The sequence below is a fragment of the Papaver somniferum genome, chromosome 7 (assembly GCF_003573695.1).
Source record: "Papaver somniferum cultivar HN1 chromosome 7, ASM357369v1, whole genome shotgun sequence".
NCBI classification, from domain to species: domain Eukaryota; kingdom Viridiplantae; phylum Streptophyta; class Magnoliopsida; order Ranunculales; family Papaveraceae; genus Papaver; species Papaver somniferum.
Genome location: NC_039364.1, coordinates 200,220,992 through 200,233,955, shown reverse-complemented (window position 1 = coordinate 200,233,955; position 12,964 = coordinate 200,220,992).

The following is a 12,964-nucleotide window of genomic DNA, read 5'->3' as shown; positions in this document are numbered from 1 at the left end:
ATTCTCAAAGAAAAGGCTTGTAACAGCAATCAATCGATCCTGGGGATTTCGGATCTTCCGCAGGTAAGTTCCTATCCGAATCCATTTAGTTTGATTCGTGTTTGTGTAACAGGAACAACAGGAAATGTAACTCCCCAATGACTTTACTGCTGCACTATGATTATTCTATTGGTAGTAGTCGCGAAAAGATGTGGAACTTATCTTATTTTGATTTATTTCAGTAGGCAACATGTTCATAGCAGAATTTGGATGTTCTCACGTTTGGTGAACAATCATAGAAAAATTAGCTTTTGAATAATCATAGGCTAACACGTTTGGGTTTCCGGTGCACTATGATTATTCAAGGGGAACAGTCCATAACGTACTAAACATGGAATCAATATCTTTTCCTCTGCAAAAAGACGTTTGTTTGTAGAAGTGGTTTCTCTTCTGCACCTCCAAGTTTAGATATTCAATTACTGAATCGTAAATTCATAAAACTTTTCGCTATTTTGGGAAAATCCTAGGTCCCGGTGGTTGGCATATATTCAGTTTTATCGACAAAAGTGATAAATGTTGTTGCCGTGAAGAAAGCTTACAATAAAGCCAAATTTGGATCCATCCCGATAAAGAACAGGATCAGGTACGCATACAGCAAAAGCTGGTGATGCAGCATTTAAAGAGCCTTCTGACAGACTAGCTAAAGATGTTCTTATCTTGGCATGGCCTTTAAGTCTTTAGATACCAAAGTAACTAGATTTCCTAATTCGATTAAAATCTGTGACTTTGTGCACGTACATATAAGAAGCGTCAGCCATGTTTACAACACAAACATAGCTTTGATTTACTAATACTACCATGGAATCGTGCTCAGATAAAGTTTTGTGAATTTTGTAATCAAACTAATAAAAGATGTGGATGAATAACTGAGAAGCTGTTATAGACGAGAGAGGGTCCAGGGGGCTGCATCAATAGCAGCGCGTAGCAATCCAGGACTCGATTTCATCTTTTTTACAGCCCTAATCGCCTACCGAACTCCAGGTATGGCTATTTCACACTATTTATTTGATTGTATCGCTCTAATTTATGAATCGCACGGATGAAAAATTGCACAAGAAGTGCGTCGTGAAAAAGAAGCGCACTAAATTAAAGAAAGAAACAGGGGGAAGAAAAAGCATATGAACAATTACGAAATAGTAAAGCAAATGCCATAGAATTTGAGGTAGGTGGATATATTGAAGAAAACTTAGATGCCAATGTTATTAAAAACTTGACTATATTGATGATACTGCGGTTTTATAAACAATTTAAATTTGTAATATAGGAGTACATTGAATAAACGTATACGGACAGACCGTTCATCACAAGTAGTTATACCGACTATGGTAGGTAAGAGCATCCACAATGGGCGAGTATAACCAAAAATTTGGGATGAGATCGTAACACAGTGGGACGGAGTAAAGATCAAATCCCAACCAAAGATCAAATTCCAGACCAAATATGGTCGCGACCAAATCCCAAATTCTAATATAGTCGGGCGTAAATTTAAAGTACGCTTGTTGCTGGGCGTAAATTTAAAGTACGCTTGTTAACGGGCGGAGATTTAAATTACGCCCGATGAAAATTCAAATTAAATAAAAAAGAAAAAGAATGAGGCGGACTTTTAAAGTCCGCCTGATGAAATTTTCGAAAAAATGGGGCGGACTTTTAAAGTCCGCCTGATGAAAGTTACAAAAAATATAAATGGGGCGGACTTTTAAGGTCCGCCTGATGAAAAAAAAAATGGGGCGGACTTTTAAAGTCCGCCTGACGAAATTTTAATCATGTACCGTTACGTCACAACACGGACTAAACCCAAAATTTGGTCTTTTTTTTTTGATCTTTGATCTTTGGTTTTGATCGCACCACTGCAGTTGCTCTAAGCCATGCTAACTGCGCCGTTACTTAACTGGGAGAAGAAATTTGTTTTCAATGGTTATATGCTAATATCTTGCAGCTTTCGCTTAACTAATTTAGGACAATATGAGGACTTACATCAATATGAGCTAATTTAGGACAATCATTGTCGATTTCCTGAATTGATGCATCGGATAACATGGTCAACAAGGTACGAAGCATCTTTTCTCCGGCAATCATATATACTAAAACTTCTGAATGATCTTTAACTGAAGTCAGATGCAGCTAGCTAAAGATAAGAAATGGAAATCAAGTAAAGCATAGGTTTTTCTCATATAATTTTTTTTTTTGGTTTTTTCCCCAATACCAAATAAAAAATATATCCTCCGCCCCGCCCACAATAAAAATTCATCGTCATGGGGCGGGGCGGGGCGAAGCTCAGCGCTCACCCAATAAAAATTGCATCACTACGGGGCAGGATGAATTCTGCACACACTAAATGAAAAATGCATCACCACAGGGAAGGGATAAGCCCCGCGCACAACAAATAAAAAATGCATCGCCATGGGAAGGGAAAAGCCCGCACACCAAATTAAAAGAAAAAAATCTAGTAAAATAAAACAAGTTAAGCTCAATTTGTACTGCTTGTACTACATTAATAGTGATTCCGCGTTCCAAATCAAAGATAATTTGTTTACCAACTGAATGGTCCGGTGGTGCTCTATTATTCAGTCTGAACAGGCGTAAGAGTCTCGAAGAAAGTCGTGATATCGTACGGACGAGTATGGTTTGAAATCATATCAACCTGCTTTGTGAACCATCCCCTCTCCTTACGATCGTAATAGTGGAGATATTCATCCTCATGAGGAGGACTACTTTTCAGGAAATATCTAAAGATTATCAGGTTTGTTCTTGTAATAGCTTTGAAAGCTAAATATTGTATGTCTTCCCATCGGTAGGGCATTTCCAGCCTCTCTTTTGTCCATTTGGCACCATCACCAGCAACATTAACATTGCTAGTCTTTGCCTCCTTGTCTAAAATCCATAAGTTGATCCAACGATTCTCGTTCCTATTTTGTTTTAAACCCAATATATAGCTAGATGTCCATCAACATCTGCTAATTCATTAGTCCATTTTCTTGTCCTCCCAAACAAATCCATATGCCAAAGATCGTGAAGAATAAAGGTGGGGATTTCGATCACTCTAAATGTCTCGCTGACGACATCAAATGCCATTATGACATCAGTCCTGTACCCGCAGGGCGGTGCCTTAAACTTGTAGCACATCCAGTATATAGAACCATTCATATGCACAGATTTTTGACCAACTTTCAGGTTCTGTGGAACTATACCATCATCGATCTTTCGCCAGATATTTTTGCCTACTGTCATGACTTCGCAGCAAGTTTGACGATACTCATCATACATAGGCCGACTTCTGCCCTCACGGCTAACAAAAGTAGGTTCGCATGTATCAATCCGATAAATGCATAACACTTTGTGTTCCTTAGTAGCTGTATTGAACCCGAAACCAAACATACAGGAGTAGGTGGTTCTCTTATCTAATGATCCATCTTCTCGAACACCTCTTAGTTTCTGGTCCAGAAAAATATCTTCCAGTAATATGCTTGTTCTTGTTCTAATCCATGGAGTCTTCTCTCGGGTGCTTGGATTGTAGATAAGAACGGATCCATAATTATCAAGATTCACAAAACAAACTAAACCGTATATAGGTTCCAAGGTTGATATGTGATGGAAAGAGGCCAGCTCAAGTGGGCGTTTCATGTGGCTAATTGGAAGAATTATATTGCTATTGAAAGAATGAACAGCAGCTGCGCCAGATGATCCATCCTGATGATCAAGTGACAACAATATCATCTTGGTTTCTTCTTTCTCTGCGACTGTATGTACACCTTTCATCATCCACCACGTGTACAGAAAGAGACACGTGGAAGGCATGCGAAGCGAGACATCAAAACATGATAGCAAGCATCTCATCAGAAGATGCCATCGGTCAGCAGATCTGACGGTCAGGGACAGAGGACCACAGAGGTATGATGGCTCAGAGGAGCACCAGATAATACCCCTTGGGTATTAACACACCCAATCCCGAGGAAGATCCCAGATCAACGGCCGAGAGGAAGTTAGGCTGACACAGATATGACCAGACAAAGAGACACTTGTCTGACACGAGCAGACATCCATATACCCGCATTAAATACCCCATAGATATACACGTGTCGATCAGCTCGTGGAAGAAGCGAGGATAACCCTTCGTATTCAAGCTCAGGCTGCGGCATATGCCGAAGACCTCTGCGTAATAGGCACAAAGCACAAGAAGATAAGATTACAACGGCACATTAGAGATGGGACCCACGTTCCATCCCTATAAATACCCCTCTCCACTAAGAGAGGAGGGGAAGACCATTTTGGGAGAGCAATTAGAGGAGAACATAGGAGAGAGAAATAGGAAGAGTAAGTAATCCCCCTACTTCCGCAGACCTATGTGTATTCTAAAGTCATTCGACTATCTTTGTAACCATTCAATACATAGTGAAACACCAAACCCCGTGGACGTAGGCCTTAGTGCCGAACCACGTAAATCTGTCTCATTTACATTTCGGCACCTTACATTCAGCGTTAAACTTCATATGATTTATATTATACTTGATTCTCGATTTATTCCTTTATATGAACATTATTTATGATAATATTCGACTAGACAATGACAAGCCCGGAGGCTTCGAGTCGATGAATCAATATAATCATCCCGTTACGCATACGTTGTACAATTCTAGAATTAGGATGCATGCGAATATTGTTAGTGAACACGTGGATGGCTTCGTGATTTACGTGTTCACAATTTGGCGCTAGAAACAGGGACTTTGTCCCGGTAAAAGATTTATCTTATCCTGTGATTTCACCTTAAAACACGCATTATGGTTGTGCCCTATTCTGGGTTCAGCGTGCTTTCAAAACCTTTTTTATTCTGGGTTCATGGTCTTCATTTCCACAAACACCATTTCAAAGCAGACAAACCCGCGGCTATCTATCACAGATTTGCACGTGAGGTGTTTTCCTCAACTAAGACTTAATAATCCAGATTCATGAGTCCTCGCGACGGATCTGCCTTTTCAAGAGTTCTTTTTCAAAAGTAGTCTGAAAACAAGATTCATGATCGTTTATTAGAGGATTTGTATTGCAAAACTAGACCGATGAAGTCTTTACATTTCTCTTCTATTAAGGCCCTTGGGCAGCTCATTTCCTTCTATTCTAATGGTCTTGCGGGTACGAATGGTGCTAACCCGATCCTCGTGGATATCTTTGGTTCTCCTTATTTATTTCCCTATGCAGAAAAGGATTAAAAATGGAGAAGATACTAGAGGCAGGAAAAACCAAAGCCTCATCAAAGGAAACACCGAGGGTTACCTCGGTCATGACCCGAAGCAAGCAGAAAGGAGACAAAGCTAAAACAACTACTGAGGCAGGATGCTGCGGAGATCACTTCACCTATGAACACTAACTCCATTGCAGCCGCGGCTCTCAAAGCAGCAGCCACGAAGACTGTTGCGGCCCTCCAGGCTACAGAAGCTAACAAGACTTTGGTTTCAAGCCAAATCCATCAACAAAAAGAGGGGGTAGCAGAATCTATGACACATCAGCCCGCACATCCACCAATCTTCGGAATGCCGTCAACCAACGGTCAGAATCAAACCATACCAGTGGTTTTAGTACCACGGGTGGAAGCTCAACCGAGGGGACCAAACTTGGAGATACCAACGATTGAAGCTGATCCTCGGCCACCCTTAATACACACAGTAGACGAAGGGGGAACTATGGTCGTAGGGGTACCAGCCGGAACTCCCAATCAGGGATCAAACCAGTCCCACCGACTGATGGTAGAACTCGAAGAATTGAAAAAGAGCCAGCAGGTCTACGCAGATGCCGTAGCTCTTCTGGCCAGGGAGAACCAAGACTTGAAAGATAGGATTGCCCAAAGCACGAAGACTAGCCAACAACTGGACGAAGCAAATTCTAAAGCACCAGAGCCTAATCGAGACCGAAGAATCATCCTAGCAAATGACGCCAGGGGAAGCAGTGCATCCGATCCGGAATATGCCACCGAAGAGTTAGACTATTATGACGAAGATCGAAGAAAGAAACGCTCAACTGAGCATGAGAACGTGGGATATTACCGCGCAATGGAGGAGCTGCGTGATGAGATGATGCTGAGATCAACAGTTAAAAGCCAGACAAGGCGGAGGAAGGCTTGAAGAGGTGATGAAAGAAGCTAACTCCACGCCCCTAACTCATCGCCTGGCAAATACCCCCATTCCGTTAAAGTCCTGTCCCAACTTTTGAATGCTACGACGGATCCAGTGATCCCGCGGCACATATCCGGTATTATAACCGTATCTTAGCCCGATGGAGTCAGAACGACGCCGTCCTCTGTAGATATTTCCCATCAAGTCTGAAGGGATCGGCTTTGTCTTGGTTTGACAACCTGCCACCTGATTCCATCAACTCCTACGATCAACTCGCAGAGAAATTCTGAGGACTACATGTACAACAAAGCTGTCAACACTGGAATGGATAAACTTTTTTCTCTGGCAATTGGCTACAAGGAGAACACGAGGGAATACACAACAGATGGCACAAGATCTGCCAAGCCATAGGGAGTGTGGACCCGTAGTAAGTATCAACTGCTACAAGTGGGGATTAGACCGAATGAGTCCACTATTTGTTGAGATCATGGAAGCGTGCCTAAGACAGAAGGAGATCTTCGAATAATTATTGAAAAGTACGCTCGTCTTGAAGAAATCCAGCGTGAGAACCCGAGGGCACACACGCAGGTCTCACCGTACCAATTCCGCAGAACAAACCAGCGGGGCCAAAAGAAATAGCTCAGGAACGGCCTCACGAAGATAGGAAGGAACGAAGGATGAACGACGAAAAGACGATCGAAAATTCGAAGATCAGGTTTACACGAAGCTCAATGCTAGCTACGCTCGGATCTTGCGAGAGATCAAAGGAAGGGAAAATTTGGAGTGGCCATGGTCTAAGGGAAAACAGCCCCCAAGAACCGAGAAGTCTAAAGATTACTGTGAGTATCATTGCTTCAATGGACACCAGACCGAGAAATGCAAAAACCTCAAAATAATGATCCAAAAATTGATTGATGCTGGCGAACTCAACTACATACGAAAGGGGTCACCGAGGATAGATCCAAACGACCAAGCAAGTCCAACTTCCAGGGAAACCGCACAATCAACACCATCTCGTGTTCCGAAGCCGCAGGGCCCCCTTACAGCGCAGATAGGAAAGAGGCTACGGAAGCATTCGAAGACCACTGCGAATTATATAAGATTGATGGCGTAGAGGTGGACGAGCACGAAGAGTGGATGGACGCACCTATATCTTCGATACTGAAGATATCGAAGAAGATATGGAAGATCATAACGATCCCTTGGTCCTCACACTACCAGTGGCCGGATGTAACCTCAAAAAGATCCTCATAGACGGGGGAAGCTCAGTGAACGTTCTATTCTACGCCATTCAAACGGATGAAGCTCCATGATGAAAGCTAATGACCTCTTATTACACCATCTACGGGTTCAATGGAGCACCCACAAAGCCATTGGGAGACATCGTGTTGCAGGTGAACGCCGGACCCATGAAAGTAGAAACACGATTCAGCGTGGTTGACGCCCCATCCCCCTATAACGCCATTATTGGACGAAAGTGGTACATAAACTCAAGGGAGTGGCTGCAACTTACTACCAATATCTCAGGTTCCCTACACCCGAGGGAGTGATGGAAATCAAGGGAGATCGGGTCTCTGCAAAAGAGTGCCAGACCACTCAGGATCGTATCAACAACGAAAGAAGAGCAGCGAAAAACCCGAAGGATAAAAATAAAGAAGCTGCGAAAGAAAAGGCCATAGACCTGTTCCTCAAGGAAACCACAGGGAGGGTTTGACAAAAGATGATAATGTCCTAACACAGAGACAGTACTTCAGCAGCCAACGAAGGACAGAAACATACCAAATAGCAATTAAAGAACGTCCCAGTCCTCGGGGACCCGAAGCCGGTGTTCACACCAGTGGAGCCCGTAAAAGAAATCAACATAGGAACGGAAGAAAACCCGAAGATGATCAAAGTAGGGACCATAATGGACGAAAGAAGAGAAGATTCCTTAACCAAATTACTTAAAGAATACGCGGATGTATTCGCCTGGAAGTTAGGAGATATGCCGGGGATTGATCCGAAAATAATCCAACACGAGCTGCGCATCAAACCAGGCACGCCACCTTTCAGGCAGAAAATAAGAAAAGTTGCACCAGAGTATCATAAGGCAGTAGAAAAAGAACTTCGGAAACTACTAGAAGCAGGCTTCATCAAGGAAGTCAAATACCCTACATGGATCTCCAACATGGTCGTCGTTCCTAAGAAAAATGGAGGGGTTAGGATATGCATCGACTTTACTAACCTCAACAAGGCATGTCCAAAGGACAGCTATCCCCTGCCAAGCATAGATCAGCTGGTTGAAGCAGTGGAAGGATACGAAGAGCTATCATTTATGGATGGATATTCTGGTTACAACCATTCTACACCACACATGGCCTTTATTGCTACACTATAATGCCCTTTGGACTTCGAAACGCAGGGGAAACGTACCAAAGAATGGTCGATGCTATCTTCAGGCCATGGATTGGTAGTACCTTAGAAGTCTACGTTGATGACATGCTCGTCAAAAGTAAGCTGCACAAAGATCACCACCAGGACCTGAGAGATATTTTCGAAGAAATGAGGAAACATCACATGAAAGTAAATCTTGAAAAATGTACTTTCGGTGTCACCTCAGGGAAATTCCTCGGATATCTGGTAACAAAAAGGGGCATTGAGGTAGACCCAGCGAAGATTCAGGCCATAGTAGAAATGCCATCTCCGAAGAATTTAAAAGAAGTGCAGAATCTCAATGGGTCCATAGCAGCCTTGGGCAGATTTATTTCCCGATCCTCGGACAAATGCAAACATTTTTTCAATATTCTCAAAAAAGGGAGTAAGTTTGAATGGACAGCAGAATGCGAAGAAGCCTTCCAAAGAATCAAGGAACACCTGGCTTCAATTCCAATCCTGCAGAAGCCTGATCCTGATGAGGTTTTGGCATTGTACATAGCGACAGAAGACGCAGTTAGCGCAGTGTTGGTCAAAACCAATACGAAGATAGAACAGTCTATCTATTATGTCAGTAAGACCCTCAATTCTGCGGAAAGGAACTGCACGAATATCGAAAAACTTATTCTGGCGTTGGTATGGCCTACTCAAAAGCTGAGAACCTATTTCCTAACTCACTTCATCCGCGTCCCATGCAAAGCACCACTGGAAGCAGTCCTCAAAAGCGCGGGAAAAGTAGGAGAATAGCCAAGTGGAACACCCACCTGGACCAATTCAACATCATTCATGAAATTCAACATTCCCAAAAATCCCAAGTTTTGGCGGATTTCTTAGCAGACCTCCCCCTGGACAACGAGAGATTAGGGGAATACCAGAAGCCGACGAGAAAGCAAGGATCCAGTTGATGTCCTCGAACCCGCGAGTCAAAGACAATGGGAAGTCTTCGTTGATGGTTCCAAAAATAAGGAAGGGGCAGGAATAGGCATTGTCATCACCACCCCAACTGGAGAAAGGATCGTACAGGCACTCAGGTTAGAATTCAAAGAGCATACTAATAACATCGTCGAATACGAGGCAGTCGTACATGCCCTCCGCTTAATAATAGAGATGGGGGTAACTGATGTAAGACTGACAAGTGATTCGCAGCTTGTCATACGGAAATAGGGCTCGAATACAATGTGTACGACGACACCCTCTCAGCTTACATGGCCTTGGTCCAAACATTGGCATCACAAATTCCGAACATCAAGTTCCGGCACTTATGCAGAAGGGATCTCAGGCACGCGGATGCCCTAGCATATATATCATCCATGCTGAAGGACAAGAGTATCGAAGCTATCAAAATAACAAGGGTATACGAGCCTCGATTGCAACACAATTTTCCTTTGCTACAAATCAAGATAATGATAAGAAGAAAAATATCGAAGATCAGGTGGGAGAAGACATCCGTGACGATTTTGACGAAGAAGATATCCTCAAGAGCAAATCAAGACGAAGATTTCAACAACGAAGATGATTGGAGAATGATGATCCATGTTTCTCAAGGATGGAACCTTACCCGCGGATCACAAAAAACAGGAAAATACTCTCCAAAGTAGGAAGATATGACCTTCGGGATGGATCCTGTACAAGAAATCTTCCTCGGACCGTTACTACGTTGCTTATCCAGGAAGAGGGGCATCGAATTCTAAACGACATCCATTATGGTGACGCAGGAAATCATAGCGGCATGAGATCACTAGCCGACAAAGCAAAAATGCAAGGATATTACTGGCCCACAATGATACAAGATGCTGCAAGAATGTCCCGACGATGTGAAGAATGTCAGTGTTTCGCCAAAAAGATAACTGCACCAGCAACAACGTTGAATTCTATGTATAGTCCGTCCATTCGCAAAATGGGGCATAGATATCGTTGGGCCTTTCATCGAAGGATCAGGGAAAAGACGATTTTTGATAGCCACGGACTACTTCAGTAAATGGGTGGAAGCCAAAGCCTTAGCCAGGATCAGAGACGTGGACGTGTTTACTTTCATATTCCAAAACATTATTTGCAGGTTCGGCATACCAGCGGAAATCGTGTCCGATAATGGTAAACAATTACAGGGGAAAAACATAGACATGCTCTTCGACACTTTCAAATAAGGAAAAACAAGTCCACCCCATATACCCTCAAAGCAACGGACAAGCGGAAGCTACCAACAAGACCCTCGCCCTTACTCAAAAAGCAATTAGACGAACACAAGGGGCGATGGTGTGAACAGCTACACAATGTATTATGGGCATACTGACAACACGAAGATCTGCCACTGAGGAGTCCCTATTTCTCCTCACTTATGGAGCTGAAGCAGTCATCCCAACAGATATCCTCATGCCAACCACAAATACCGAAGCATGGGATAAAAATCTCACAACAGACATGATGTTAGAGAGACTGGACGACCTGGAAGGAAGGAGGGAAGCAACATTGCAGAAGATGGAAAATTATCAACAGAGACTAGCAAGGGAGTACAACAAAAAGGTAAAGCTTCGAAATTTTGTAGAGGGGCAGTATGTGCTAAGAACAATCTCGCAGTATCTGGTGGGCCCGGGAAAGCGTATAAAATTGAAGCGAAATGAAACGCGGGCCTACAGTAATACCGCAAGTGCACGGTCGTCAGTTGTAGCTCGTGCAAGTACGGGTCGATCCACAGAGATTGGGAGTGTTTGGAGTTTCTAGCTATTTGGGTTCTAGTTGGCTATTGGGCTTTAGGTATCAAAGGGTTGTGGTACCAATGGGTTATGAATACCCTTTTGGAACTGTTGGGCTTTGAATACCCTTTGAGTAAATTGGGCTTAATGGGTTTGTTGTATGATGAAGTGCTTTAGGCCTTGGGCCTTTGAATGATTTGGAATGAACTGTGAACTAGGGCTTAACAACAGTGAACTGAGCTTGGGAATAAACATGGGCTTTTGGTATGATTTGGGCCTCAGCTGGAGCTAGGCTTTTTAGCTATGAACCTGGGCTTTTAGCCTTGGTTTCAATGAACTGACACTTGGGCTCAGTGTTGAAGTGAGCTTTGGGCTCAGTTGGCTTGTATGAGGATCGGGCTGACAGTGACAGGCTTAGGCCTTAACCTGAACTTGGGTCTTAGCTGAGCCAAGCTCAGTTGCAGCAGCAGAAGTAGTGCACAACAAGTAGTAGCAGCAGCAGTGCAAAGGGCAGGGCTCGCAGGGAAAACAAGGCAGTGAATGCAGTAGCAAGAACAGGAGAAACAAAGAGAAGAAAGAACAGTGAGGTAAAAGGAAACAGTAGTGAAGAGATAACAAAGATATAGTGTATCAAAGAGTGACAGTGAAATGAAAACAGAAAAGAAACAGAGAAAGAAAACAGATGAAGTGAATAAGAAAACAGTGAGACAAAACACTAAAGTGACAGTTGGTAAAGACAATGAAACAATGGAAGCATATACAATGGCAGTGAAATGGTGATTGTTAACAGTGGAAAGTGCCAACGAAGCAAAGTAAGTTACAAAGAAAGTGTAAAGAAAGGTGGCAGTTGAAGCTGATGTGAAGCAATGGTATGAAGTAAACCAAGGCTATTAGCCAAGGGCAGGGAGGGGATTGCAGTTGTGGCTAAGCTAAGGCTTAGAATCCACCTTGTGTCCTAGCTAAACAATGCAAAAACTTAAGCATCCAACTAGAATGGGAAGAGAATCAGTTTGCTCACTGATTTGCCCCTAGCATTGACTGTCTTTTGAAAGCACAGTCAATCACAGGCATATCAGAGCACAACTTCTTCCATTACTCAAGCAAAACAGGCCTCCTAGCAATTCTCATTCATTAGTGCACTAAGGTTTCATCTGAGCCTCAACAGTGAACTCAGAACATAATTAACACTCAATGGAACTAAACATGATTAACAGGAACAACACAACATTTAAACTACTAATCAGTGAATGAAAATTGCAAAAAAGAACCCTAAAAATTAACAGTAAAAATTAAAACTAAAATTAAACAGTGATTAACCCAATTTGGGGGTATCTCGGCTAACCAAGAACAACCTTTAACATCCTACATCACTTCCCTTTTATAGCTTACAACAAAATACCTAATTTCACCAAAACCCTAAATTTGCAAACCCTAACTTTTGGGAAAATCAAATTCGACATACCCATGTGTAAATTGGCTTCGACCCATGCTTCTTGATGTTCTACTGCCTCTCTATCTTGTTGCGCTGTTGGCCTAGCCCTAGACTTCTGTGAACCCTAGCTTCTCTCACTGTCGAGTTTGCAGCATCAGGACTCGATGCTACAGACGAGAAAGGGAGAGACAAGGGTGGTGATTGACTCCTGAGTTGTCGGGGAAGGTGGTAGTGGTGGTGTTCGCGGTGGAGATGGAAGAGATGGTGGTGATGGATTTGCAGAGCTCTGC